Source organism: Lynx canadensis, chromosome C2 (assembly GCF_007474595.2).
Source record: "Lynx canadensis isolate LIC74 chromosome C2, mLynCan4.pri.v2, whole genome shotgun sequence".
Taxonomy (NCBI): domain Eukaryota; kingdom Metazoa; phylum Chordata; class Mammalia; order Carnivora; family Felidae; genus Lynx; species Lynx canadensis.
In genome coordinates, this window is record NC_044311.2 from 98073497 (window position 1) to 98087239 (window position 13743).

At 36.4% G+C, this 13743-nt stretch overlaps 1 protein-coding gene across 3 annotated transcripts in view; it reads left to right on the forward strand.

Moving 5' to 3' along the window:
• The window catches only part of ZBTB20 (zinc finger and BTB domain containing 20), a 769186-nt gene that overhangs the window by 503131 nt on the left and 252312 nt on the right, over positions 1 to 13743 (forward strand). The window contains exon 11 of one of the 3 annotated variants that reach the window (XM_032594753.1): positions 11561 to 11674. The exons of the other annotated variants lie outside the window; for them this stretch is intronic. The gene's annotated coding sequence lies outside the window, so the exon portion shown is untranslated. The remainder of the gene's footprint in view (positions 1 to 11560; positions 11675 to 13743) is intronic. 3 annotated transcript variants of the gene reach the window in all.

Genomic DNA, 13743 nt, shown 5'->3' on the forward strand with positions numbered 1-13743 from the left:
AGTGAATCCCAACTGCTTCCTCCTGCCCTTTTGATTAAGAGAATGGTAAGTCAGCAGGAGAGGTGCTGCTTTTAACAAGCAGGGGTGTGCAGAACTGATTGGTATCTTTCTTTGAAAAAAATAGAAAAGATTGATGTTAAACAACACTAATCAGAGTTGATTACAGGGACTGAATGAATTCATTGATGGGAAAGAGCCATGGTTCCAGAGACAACAAAAGAGATTAGATAATAGTCAGGGGAATAGTATTTGGAATTGTTCTGCTCATCTCTGACACCCAGGAATCAGTGCCCCTAGCTCTTTAACCACTCCTTGGAATAGACTTATCTGTGCACTGAGTGCACTTCTCTGCTGGGAATGTTCTTCTCCTTGAGCTTTGCATAGCTGGCAGTTTCTCTTCATCCAAGTCTCAGCCTTCCCTGACCACCTCATCTAAAGTGGTGCTTCCATCACAACCTGGGTGGGCCCTACCCACCTCTGAAACCCCATTTCCTCCTACTCCCAAACATCACCAAGTGCTCTGTCTGGAACCACCTACAATTTGCTGAATGGGCCATACCCTGCCTTTCTCTGTAATTTTAAAAACTTTTTAATTTTATTTTGTATTTTTGATGTTACCATAACCTGGTATTTCCTTCCATCCTCTAGTCTTTGCCTCCTCCCATCCTATAGGTTTCATCTCGGGCATCATCTCCTCCAAACTTGTTATTGAGCCTCCTCATTAAAAGTCAGGGTCCCATGCTTGTTCTCACATAGCTATTTATGCTTAATTTGGGTATAGCAGATGTCACCCTATGTCATAGTTCATTGGATTTTACTTTCCCTTCTCCCTAAAAGACTAAAATATTTGAGGGCAGGGATTCTGTATCTTTAATGCCAGCAAAATACCCAGAACATATTAGATGTTTAATTAATAAAGAATCAATCAATACTTCCTTCCTACATTCCTCTATGTTTTAAAATCATTGCCTAAAATAAATAAATACCCAGAGGAAGAAATTCTTATACTGAATGGATAACTCATCAGTTATCTATTTACCAAAAAAGTAATAGGACAAAAGAAATGGAGAATCAAATTTTGTAGGTTGTTCCAGATAGCACTCTGACTGTGAATGAGGAAACCTTTGGAGAAACAGCTTGTTGGACTAATGCTATAATTTCTGACCAGTGAATAAATGTGTCGCTTATTGTACAAAAATTAAGCTGTTGTTATTAAATTTATAATTAATTATAATGTACTATTTACATAGGCTTCTCTTTTAGGAACCCCCAAGTGTTCAACATACATCATCTGCCTAATGGTGTATTCTGCCTCATGTTAATAAACTCATGCATACTGAATATTTACCACCTGAGTACCCTAGAATCTTGATAAATAGTATCTAGCAAATGAATATATTAAGGTCATTATTTTTAATAATCTCATACATTTAAACTCCCACCGAAATGTGTTTTCTTCTCATATAGCAACAGGTGGGTAACCACATCTCCATTCAACACATGGAAAGTAGAACATATAGAGAATCACCTCAGCCTTTTAAGTGAAATTTATCCCAGCTAGTTCATGATTACAACATTTTAATGTCATATTAGATTTTACTGATAACTCCATTGGGCCTAGAAAGGAATTTATAAGATTTAATAACATCATGAGAATGCTATTGAGCCTGTGAGAGAAGAACCTGAATCGTCTTATGGTTCAAGGTGATGGAGTCCCATGGAAGTCAAACACTGGCTTACCATATTTGCGCAAATGTTGGTTGTACCAGTGGCTAAAAGATGGGGGAGCTCAGGAATGTTTATATCATTGCCATGAAAATTTCATTTTCCCTTTCATCTGAGATTATTCTTGAATTGGTCATTCTTATACTTTTCAATGCAGCTCTCAATCTTACATTCTCCAGTGTATCTTGGATATCTTTCCATGTCAAAACAGAGAGAGCTACCTTAATCTTTTATTCAGTGGCATGGTATTCCATTACTTAACAGTGTCATAGTTTATTCTACCAGTCCCTACTTATAAACAGTTTTTGTCATTGAAACAATGCTCCAGTGAAAAGCTTTGTACAGTAATCATTTTGTAGATGTGCTGGTTTCTGCAGGATAAGTTCTCAGAAGTAAAATTGTTGGTCAGAGGGATACATGCATCTTAAAATTCGAGAAACTTTGCCAAATTGATTTCCAGAGGTGTTGTATTAATGAGCAGCCCCATTGGTAATATATGAAAGTACCCCTTTAACCACAGCTTCAACAAAATAGGGTCTCTTTAGCCTTTGAATTTTTGCCAATTGTATCAGTAAAGATGATATCTTATTATATTTTTAATTTGCATTTTCTTTATTATGTATGATTCTGAGCATCCCTTAATGTGTTTGATAATTTGGGTGTTTATTTTTCTATCATGTGTCTGTTCATCTCCTTTACTTCTTTCTGTTGGATTCTTAGCCTTTTTTTCATTGGTTTCCTGCTACTTATATATTAAAGAGATAATCTGCTCATCTATATGAATATTGTGAATTATTTTATCTACATGAGAATACTGAAATTATCTTTCCCAGTTTATCTTTTTAAAAAATTCCTCATTATGGTACATATATTTTTGCCAGACAGAAGTTTGTTTTTAATTCAATCTTTTCTATTATGGCTTCTAGATATTGAGTCATAGGTAGAAAGTCTTTCCCCATGCCAAGATTATAAAGGGATTTACCCATGTTTTCTTTTAGTACTTTGATAGTTTAGATTTTTGTATTGAAAAATATGATTTACAGAATGAGAATTTTAATCCAGAAAATATTTTCAGGATAAAGGAGGCTCTGAGGAGAGAGAAACCATAATGTTCCCAGAGCTTACTGAGCTGTGGCTGACCTACTATCATTTACATACTATACTAAATCTCATTCCTTTCTGCCAGTAGGATACAATACAATTACAATGAAAAAGAACAATCTGGATTTTAAAATTAAACTTAAAAATGACTATGTTTAGCCTTTGGTTTTTTTTTTTTATGTTATAGAAAGAAAAACATGAGACTTTTATTCCATCAACCCTGAATTGTACATAAGGGTAACTGAGCTTATAGAATTATTTTTTTGTGATTCCCATTCCAGAATTTTTGGACCTGGACCAGAAGCATGCATGAATTCATTAACTAATTCAGTAATTACTTATTGAACACCTTCAATATTTTTAAATACAATTTATTGTCAGATTGGTTTCCATACAACACCCAGTGCTCATCCCAACAAGTGCCCTCCTCAATGCCCATCACCCACTTTCCCCTCTCACCCACCCTCCATCAACCCTCAGTTTGTTCTCAGTATCCAAAAGTCTCTTATGGTTTGCCTCCCTCCCTCTCTGTAACTTTTTTCCCCTTCCCCTCCCCCATGATCTTCTGTTAATTTTCTCAAGATCCACATATAAGTGAAAACATATGGTATCTCTCTCTGACTGACTTATTTCACTTAGCATAATACCCTCCAGTTCCATCCACGTTGCTGCAAATTAGCTTTTGTTTTTCTATGTTGCTATTTGTTTTATTTTTTTGTTTGTTTCTTTCATTATTTCTGAGAGAAGGCTGTCTACTAGTAGAAAGGTCATAAGCTAATGGCATTATTTTGGTTCAAATTCTAGTATCCTCTACAATTCAGCACTAAAATCTTGTTGCTTATAAAATGCAAACTGGTGTAAAACAGTGCCTACAACCTAGCCCCTGGAGTCAGAGGCTCTGAATTCATTTGCTGTACCCCAGAGCATCTTTCTTTGCCATGACTGCCATATGGATAAAATGGCAAGAATGAGATTGTTATTTTGGTAACAGTAAGAAAGCCAGTAGGTACATTTAAAAAAGTTCCTTGCTTTCTATAGAAAATTAGTTCATAAAGTTATTAGTTCATGATATTTTCAAATTATATGATATATGAATTTTTAGAAGGGGGCTTTGGGTAGAAAACTTTTTTCCCAGTTAATATTTGCTCACCCTCTTCTATGTTTTGCTTTCACTTTTTTTTTTTAGTTTTTTTTTTAATGTTTATTTTTTGAGAGAGAGATTAACAGAGTGTGAGCAAGGGAAGGGCAGAGAGAGAGAGGAAGACCCAGAATCTAAAGCAGGCTCCAGGCTCTGAGCTGTCAGCACAGAACCCAACGCGGGGCTCAAACCCATGAATCGTGAGATCATGACCTGAGCCGAAGTCGGAACCTCAACCGACTGAGCCACCCAGGCGCCCCTTTGCTTTCACTTTCAAAAGTGGTCTTCCAACAAGTATCTGTTCTAGGTTCTGAGGTAAATAAAATAGACACATACAGAAACTCCTTATCTTGAAAGAGCTAATATTTGGAGGGGAAGGGCAGAGAATAAACATAAACACACATAGAATACAAAGCATATGAGAAGTCAGTAAGTACAATAGTGAGCAATAAAGTGGGAAGGGGTTGGGAAATGTTGTGAAAGGGATATTTCTATGATGTCTAGAATCAAAGAATTCTACACATTTAGCAATTTAGATATCTCAGAGTTCCAAATACACTGAAATGATTATTTGTATCACAGGGAGAAGCAGAACTAAATATAGGTAGGTAACCAATCATTTATGAACATATTGGCTCTATCTAAAGCCAAATGACAGCTTATGTCAAACTTTTCTACAGATATCTTACATGTAAGCAGATACTCAATTCTCTTATCTGAACCAGACTCACCATCACCCTTTAAGCAACTCTATAGAATTTGTTATTGAGAATGAAGGACCAATGCTGATGTGATTAGGAGCTGGTGAGATTCTTGCTCAAGTCATATGATGTGATTAACCTCAGTAGATGAAGCATGATAATCTCAGCTGGAGTAAGACTCATTAGAGATGAAGACCTTTTCTCTACCACTAATGTAGCATCTCCCTGTTGAGCCCAAAACCTCAGAGGCTGTGACAGGTTATAATTCTCCAATGAAATTATGATGCTGTTGAGTGGTTTATTGAACTTTCTTTAGATTTATAATCTTGACAGAGTAAATGTTCTTTGGTTGGCACTCAAGTTCCCCTGTGATCTAGTGCTAATTTACCCCAAAATTATCAATTTTACTTCTTGCTACTAACTAAACTAAATGATTTGCTTTACCCAGTTTATGATCAATTTTTTGTTCATGCGGTTTATTTTGCTTCAAATGATTTCTCTTTCCTTTCTATATTTTGAAATCCCATCCATCCTTCAATATTTAGTTTAAGGACTTCTTCATCTGGAATCTTCTTCCTTAACCATTTCTTTAGGTCATGACTCACATATATTTAATCTAGCTACCTTGGGGGTGCCTGGGTGACCCAGTCAGTTAAGTGGCCAACTTCGGCTCAGATCATGATCTCACAGTTCAAGAGTTCGAGCCCTGTATCTGGCTTTGTGCTGACAGCTCAGAGCCTGGAGCCTGCTTCAGATTCTGTGTTTCCATCTCTCTCTGTTGCTCCCTGCTCATGCTCTCTGTCTCTGTCTCTGTCTCTCTCTCTCTCTCAAAAATAAATTAAAAAACATAAAAAATTTTTAATCTAGCTAGCTATTATTTTGTCTATCAACATTTATCAATCATTTATCATGTCTATCTACTCATTCTCCTAAGGTATTTGATATTTGTTGTATAATGAATAAATGAATGAATAGTGAAATGGGGATAGAGGACAGCTATGGAAATATGAACAGGCAGTGAAATAAAGGTGATCTTGAGTAGATCCTATAGTCTGCTTATGAGAAAATATTAAATGAAATATAAGTGTACCTTGTTTGAATTGGTCTAGAATTAGGGAGGCTATCTGGTGGTTTCCTAGGCTGCTGTCATGTGTAAGATAATCTGGAACAAGGTCTCCTCTTAGAATTTATAAAGAATATTTCTAGTTGATGTATCCAAGCTACCTCATAAGAGTGTAGACTCTGCTGACCTCTCTTACTTGATACCTGTTGGCATGTTAAGGTTGGATCTTGTTTCTTACCTGAATTCTAAACATAAGAAAGCTAATACGTTTAATAAGGCTTTTGTGCCCCCTGATTAATTGAATCTAGTGTTTTCAGACATCACTGCTTTTCTCAGGATTTGGGCAACAGATGGCTTATTTTTAAAATTCCATTCTTTCTGAATATTTTTCACAGATAAAGGATGTCCCGAGAGAAGAATAATTAAGGCATTAATTTAAGAATAAGTCCTAGTTCTTTAAGAAAAGGCAAGCACCATGATGCAGCTGGTTGTTACAAAGAAGTGAATTATGGGAGCATATAGCTTGGCCTCTGTCAGTAACATAACACACTCATGTCTGATGAGACTAGAGGGAGAAAATAGCACTTCAATCCCAGAGTCAGGTTTAGTTATGAGTTGAAGGTGAAGTCATTACTATTTAAAGTTTTATTTTATTTATAGGACTCATTTGTAAGCGTAGGGTTTCCAAAAAAGTGGAAGACATGGTTCCTGACCCAGAAGCCTTTCAGTATGATGAATATGATGAATCTAAGTATTATTAATACATATTACTGAAACTTATAACCCAACATACAGAGTCAGTGTATCTAATTGGAAATCTCAAATTAAAGGAATTTTCTAACTATTCTATATCATGTGTGGGATGGAGCCATCAGATGAAGCATCATTTTTTCATACAAATTCCACTGGACCTCATAATCAGACAAAAAAAAAAAGAATGAAATCATCTCTGGAAACTGATGAGTTAGATTCAGGAATTATCTGGAGGCTGCAGAGAAAGAGATAGGGGTTTTGGAAAGTGATGCCAACACACAGAATGCTTCCAGTGTAACACTCAGAGGCACAACCTCCACCTGAACCCCTGCCTTACATCAAGTCTTCATCACAATCTGTTGGGAATCTTTTTTCTACGATTTTATAATGTAATTGCTCTGTGATTTGATAATAGAAGTTAAGCCTATACATTTCCATAATCACCTTCTCCAGAACACATCCATTATGCAAAGGAGGGAAACATGTATAGCAATAAGGATAATGTTTTATTTTAGGTGTACTAAGTGCTTTCATGTATATTATCTCATTTGGTCTTCATAATAAACCTCTGAGATAGTTGCTATCCATTTTAGAGGTGCAAAAAATGGAGTCCTAAAGAAGGAATTTTTGTACTATTTTATTTGGAGTTCTCTCTCTGTCTTGCACACACACATGCACACACACATGCGTGCACACACACACACACAGTAATAGAAAGATAAGAAAGCAAAAAGGAAAGCTGTGGGCATAGTTTGCACTTCTGAGTAAGGAGTCATGTAAACTTAATCTGAAAAGTGATCTTAAGGGAGGTTTGGAATCAGCCCAAGGCAGATGTGAGTCTTCATCTGCCTGTTAATGAATTTGTGACATTTGACAAGTTTTTCAACATTTGTGAGTCTGGGTTTTCTCATCTATAAAATAACAACAACAATAGTGGTATTTTGAGAATTAAATAAAAATAGTGTAAGTAGGCTGCCCAACATATAAAAAAAATCAATGAAAGTTAGCCATAATAAAAATAATGATTATCATTATTATCTTATATTCAATAACAGCAACAACAAAGGTGGGATAATTCTTAAATTTGTTGAAAAGAGGATAAGGTACTTAAAAGCTGAATGGTAACACCTAGGTGTTTGCATGGAAGAGAGGGTTAAAATCCTACCTCAGAAAATTATCCTCAAAAAATAAAGTACTGGAAGGTGTTGTAATCTAGAAGTCAATTGCCTAAAAAATAACACAAGGTATGTCACCTCTCTGTGTTCTTTCAACGTCCTTACCTTTGAAGAAATTCTAAGGCCCAAGTACCTTGCAGGGAAGCATCTCTATATGTTCAGAAAAACAGAGCACTTCTGAGCCCTCCAGAAACTATTTTGGTGCCAACACTATAATAATTGTGGGACATGATGAGGATACTTTTGCTTCCAACTCCATAGAGATCACAAGATGTCTATAATGAGATGCCAGGTAGTATTATGAAGTGATACAGGGATCATGCGTTTCAGGGAGCAATACCAGGACTACTTGTGCAATTTTGAGAAGTGTCACATATAGCCTGTGATGCTCCAACAGCATCCTAGCAATCAAAAACAGTGTACTGATGGAGGGCGTATGGAAAGATAGATAGCAGAACAGTTCATGGAGCAGTTCATTCTTTTAGGTCCCTCCACCTAAAAGAATGAAAAGAATCTTTCTACTTTCCCCAAAGTGGAGGGGAAAAAGACTACACAAACTGAACACAACCCACCAAAAATTCAACAGTGGTTATTGTTGAGCCAGAGAATTACAAGGTTTTTTAAATTCTTTTTTTAGTACTTTCAAATTTCTTATAACATGAATTACTTTTATATAACATATTTTAGAGATATTTCCTCTTAAAATATGTGTTTTTTAATACAGAGAAAAAGAGAGAAAAAATTACCCATAACCTTATTACTCAGGTGTTCTTATTGGCATTATTTTTAAGCATATAATTGGAAATACAAACAATAGAAAAATGTATAATAAATATAAATATAAATAAAAGATATAATTTATATAATATATAAAAATATATAATTCTCCTTGTCCCTCCAATCAAAAGTGTCTTGTATATCTTCCCAGAAAAAAATATTTATGTATATGCCAGTATATATACACATAGATCTTCATTTTATTCATGCAAGAGGATTTATCATATATGTCATGTGTCTTGTCATATAACATATCAATCTACCTTTTTTGGGCAACTTCATAGGATTTCTTGTAAGGGTGTACCACAGTTGTTTAACCAGTCACTGAATATTTGGTGAACACTATTATATTTATAATCAGAAAAATGTAATATGCTTTTTATATGTGTGTGCTAGACCTTAGCCTGGAGTAAACTAAAAACTTTCTGTTTATTATATGATCACAGAAGAAAAATCACTGTATGTTTGTGTATGTGTGTGTGTATATTTGTGTGTAACATATTAGAGATGATTGCCTTGATCTATAATTTTACAGTATAAAATGTCAGAATGGCCACAAGCAAAGTGGATAATGTTTCTTTGTAATCCTGGCTGAATTGTGGCCTCACATGGAAGTTGGCATACTTCTAGTGAGTTTTAATGCAGTCACTGATTACAGTGTCTGAGATTTTACTGCAATTTCCCTTGAGTTAAAACTCATTTTGTCTTCAAAACAAAAGTCTTTGGGCTTCTGCAAGGTGCCAGTGTAGGAAGATCCTGAGCTCACTTCCTCCCCGGGGCACAACAAATCTACAGTTTCACATGGATCATTTCCCTCTGGGAAAGATCTGAAAATTAAATTAATGGATCTCCACAACAAAGGATGAAATGACCACACTGAGATGGCTAAGAGAGGCAGAGACATAGTCTCACCAAAAACCCCACTGTTAGTGTACCAACCCACAGTAGGAGGGGATCTCATCAGTCGGGCACTTCTAGAGGAGTGAGAGGCTGGTGCCCCACTTCAAATGCTCCAACTCCTGGGATCCGCACCAGAGATGAGTCCCCAAAATTTCTGGCTTAGAAAACCATCAGGGCTGACCTTTTTTAAAGGGTTCACATACTATCTCATTTGCCCCGAGACCCAGAGAAAAAATAGCAGTTTGAAAAGCACCTGGACTATGCATGAAGGACACTTATTTGCTGATTTCAAATCATATGCTGGAGGGGCAGGGGACAGTTGAAACACGGCCTGGGGATGGAGGCCCTGATGGACACTATTTTTACACTCTCAACCAACACTTTTGGCACAGGCAAGTGAGCTTAGACATGGCACTCTCCAACCATTTTGATAAGACAGGCAGGGCAAGTGGTCACAGCACTATCCTGCTGTCTTGCTGAGCAGGAGAGTGCAGGTGGTTGCAACACTATCTTACTCCCAGGCTGTGGGGCTGGCAAGCACAAACAGTCACAATATGCTCCTAGCCTAAAGTTGGCACCTGCACACAGATAAGACACTGTTCTCCTGCATTCTTGAAGTCCATGGGTGCACCCAGTCAAGACATTTACCTGCTGCCTTTCTGAAGCTGGCAAGAATGCCTGCTCTTACAGTCTCCAGCTGCCTAATTAAAGCCAATGGATGCACCAATCCACACAGGGGATGCCCCTTTATTTCCTGGCCCTCGAGACCAAGGGGGTTGGCATTCTTGAGCTCCATGAAATCAGAAAGACAGTTCTTGACAGTCTGCCACCCCCAGGGCACTGAACAGACAGCAGAATGAAACACAATCCCAGTCTTCCTGTGAAAAAAGCCTACATACTTAGCCTGGAGCTTCAGCCTAAAGGATATGCTTTAGATTTCCCAATATCTAGAAACTAAGGTGGTACTCCCAAGGAATGTAAACAAGAAAACACCAACCTTGTACAACCTTTTGGCCTCACTACAGATTGACAAGACTCCAGAAAGGAACATATACACTCATTTGGAGCCCTAATTTTTGCACCTGTTGCCCAGGGGACACCCCTGTAACTCCTAGTCTGGAGTGCAGCAGGGATTATTATTGCAGACCCACAAGACTGTATAGGTTTATATACTTTAGTCCATTTGTGTGTTTTTAGATTTATTTACTTATTTTGAGAGAGAGTGGGGGCAGGGGCAGAGGAAGTGGGAGAGAAAGAATCCCAAGCAGGTTCCACACTGTCAGCACAGAGCCCAACTTGGGGCTCAAACTCATGACTCTGGGATCATGACGTGAGCTGAAATCAAGAGTCTGATACTCAACCAACCGAGCCACCCAGGCACTCCCAAAATTGATATTTAACTTTAAAAAGGATAGGCCAATAGAGGTATTATTGCTACCTGCTCTCACTCTTATTCAAGATTACAAGGTGACATATCTGACAGAATCCAAATGAATGTGGTTATCTTCTCTAGCCTTGTAGTGCAAGCTACACACTGTCAGTGCAGAGCCCAACACAGGGCTCGAACTCACAACTATGAGAACATGCCCTGAGCTGAAATCAAGAGTTGGATGCTTAACCAACTGAGCCACCCAAGCACCCCATATATACATTAAAAGCTATTGAGTGAGGGTCTGGCTTTCAGTCATCTTGAAACTAGGTGCTCAATTAAATTCCTCCCCTGGAACACTGACAGGTCTTGGCATACCTACAACAATAGGAACATATCAAGAAAATCAAGTGGTTTAGATAATCACAAATGTTTCAGACACAACCAAGAACTAGGGAAAAGCTAAACTTTTCCCTAAGGGTGAATCAACTAAGGGTGAAGTTGATTACCCACATAAGGCCACTCCTTCAAGACTGCGGGGGATAGCTGTTTTGCCTTATACATAAAAACAAACACAGAGAGCCATGTAAAATGAGATAATATTTCAAATGAAGAGAAAATGTTTCAAATGATAGAAAAAGAAGAAGCCCCAGAAAAAGACCTTAATGATAGGTCAATAAGTAATCTACCTGGTCAAGAATTAAAAGCAATGGTCATTAAAGGTGACCACCAAACAGGGAGAAAGAATGGATGAACACACTGAGAATTTCAGCAAAGGTGTAGAAAATATAAGAAAGTACCAAACAGAACTCATAGAACTCAAGAATACAATAGCTGAACTGAAAAATTACACCATAGGGATTCAACAGTGGACTGGATGAAGCAGAAGAATGTATTAGCAAGATGGAAGACAAAGCAATGGAACTCATCCAAACAGAGCAGCAAAAATATAAAAAATTGAATGAAGACAAGGTAAGGGATCTATAAGATATCAAGCAGAATAACATTTGCATTATAGGGGTCCCAGAAAAATGAAAGAGAGAAAGTAGCAGAAAACTTATTTGAAGAAATAAGGGTTGAAAATTTCCCTACCCTAGGGAAGGAAACAGACCTCCATGTCCTGGAAGCCCAGCAAGTTCAAAGTAAGATGAACCCAAAAAGATCCATTCCAACACATTATAATTAAAATGTCAGAAGTTAATGACAAATAGAGAATCTTAAAAGCAGTGAGAAAAAGTTACATACAAGGGAAACCCCATAAGGCTATCAGCAGATTTCTGAGTAGAAATTTTGTACACCAGAAGAGAGTGGCATGACATATTCTCAATGTGCTGAAAGGAAAACACTTCCAACCAAGAATACTGTACCCAGCATGGTTATCATTCAGATGCAAAGGAGAGATAAAGGGTTTTCAAGACAAGAAAAACTGAAAGAGTTTGTCACTATTAAACTGGCCTTACTATCAAGGTTTAAAGGGACTTCTTTAAGCTAAAAAGAAATACCACTAATTAATAACAAGAAAAATTATGAAACTAAAACTCTCAGTGGAAAAGATAAATATATAGTAAAGTAGCAGATTAATCATTTAGAAAGATACTCTGAAGGTCAAAAGACAAAATAGTTAAATTAACTAAAGTTATAATGATTAGTTAGGGGAGACATAAATAAAAAGATATAAAATGTAACATCAAAAACATGAAACAGTAGGGAGTTAAAATATAGAGCTTTAGAATGTTATCAACTTAAATTAAACTGTTATACATACAAGTTGTTTCTGTAAGCTTCATGGTAACCACAAAGCAAAAATTTATAGCAGATACACAAAAGATTAAGAGAAAAGAATCTAAACATACCACTAAAGAAAGTCATCAAATGACAAAGGAAGAGAGCAAGAGAAGAAGAAAGGGATAGAAGAACTATAAAACAGCCAGAAAACAATTAACAAAATGGAAATAAGTACAAACCTATCAATGATTATTTTAAATGTAAATGGACTAAATTCTCCAATAAAAAGACAAAGAGTGGAAGAATTAATAAAAAAAAATAAGACCCATCTATATGCTGCCTACAAGAGACTCACTTCGGTGTAAGGATACACACATACTGAAAGTAAAGGGATGGGAAGTAAAGGGTGGAAAAAGATATTCCATGCAAATAAAATGAAATGAAAGCTGGTATAGCTTTACTCATATTAGACAAGGTATACTTTAAAACAAAGAGTGTAATAAAATACAAAGAGGATCAGGGCAGTACATAATGATAAAAAAATCAACCCAGCAAGAAGTTATAACACTTGTAAATATACATGAACCCAATATAGAAGTACCAAAATATGTAAATCAAATATTAACAGACCTAAAGGGAGAAAATTGCAGCAATAATAATAGTAGGGCACTTTAACACCCCCACCTACATCAATGAATAGATTTAGATTATCCATTAGGAAAATCAGTAAGAAAACATTGACCTTAAACAACACATTAGATCAGATGGGCGTAATAGATATATACAGAACATTCTATCCAAAAGCAGCAGAATAAATATTCTGCTCAATTGCCCATCGAACATTCTCCAGAATAGATCATATGTTAGGCCACAAAAAAAGTCTCAGTAAATTAAAGAATACTGAAATCATATCAGAAATCTTTTTGGACCACAATGGTATCAATTACAAAACAAAACCAAAAACTGCAAAAAATACAGATACATGGAGACTGAACAACATGTTACTGAACAACTATGGAGTCATAGAAGAAACCAAAAGAGAAATCAAAAAACACCTAGAGACAAATGAAAACAGAAATATCACATACTGAAGTCTATGGAATGAAGCAAAAGTAGTTCTTAGGGAGATGTTCTTAACAACACAGTCCTCAAGAAACAAGAAAATTTTTAAATAAACAACTTTTCACACCTAAAAGAACCATAAAAAGAACAAATGAAGCCCAGAGTTAATAGAGGGAAGGAAATAATAAAGATTGGGGCAGAAAGAAATGAAATACAGATTAAAAGGCAATGAAAGATCAATGAAACTAAGAGCT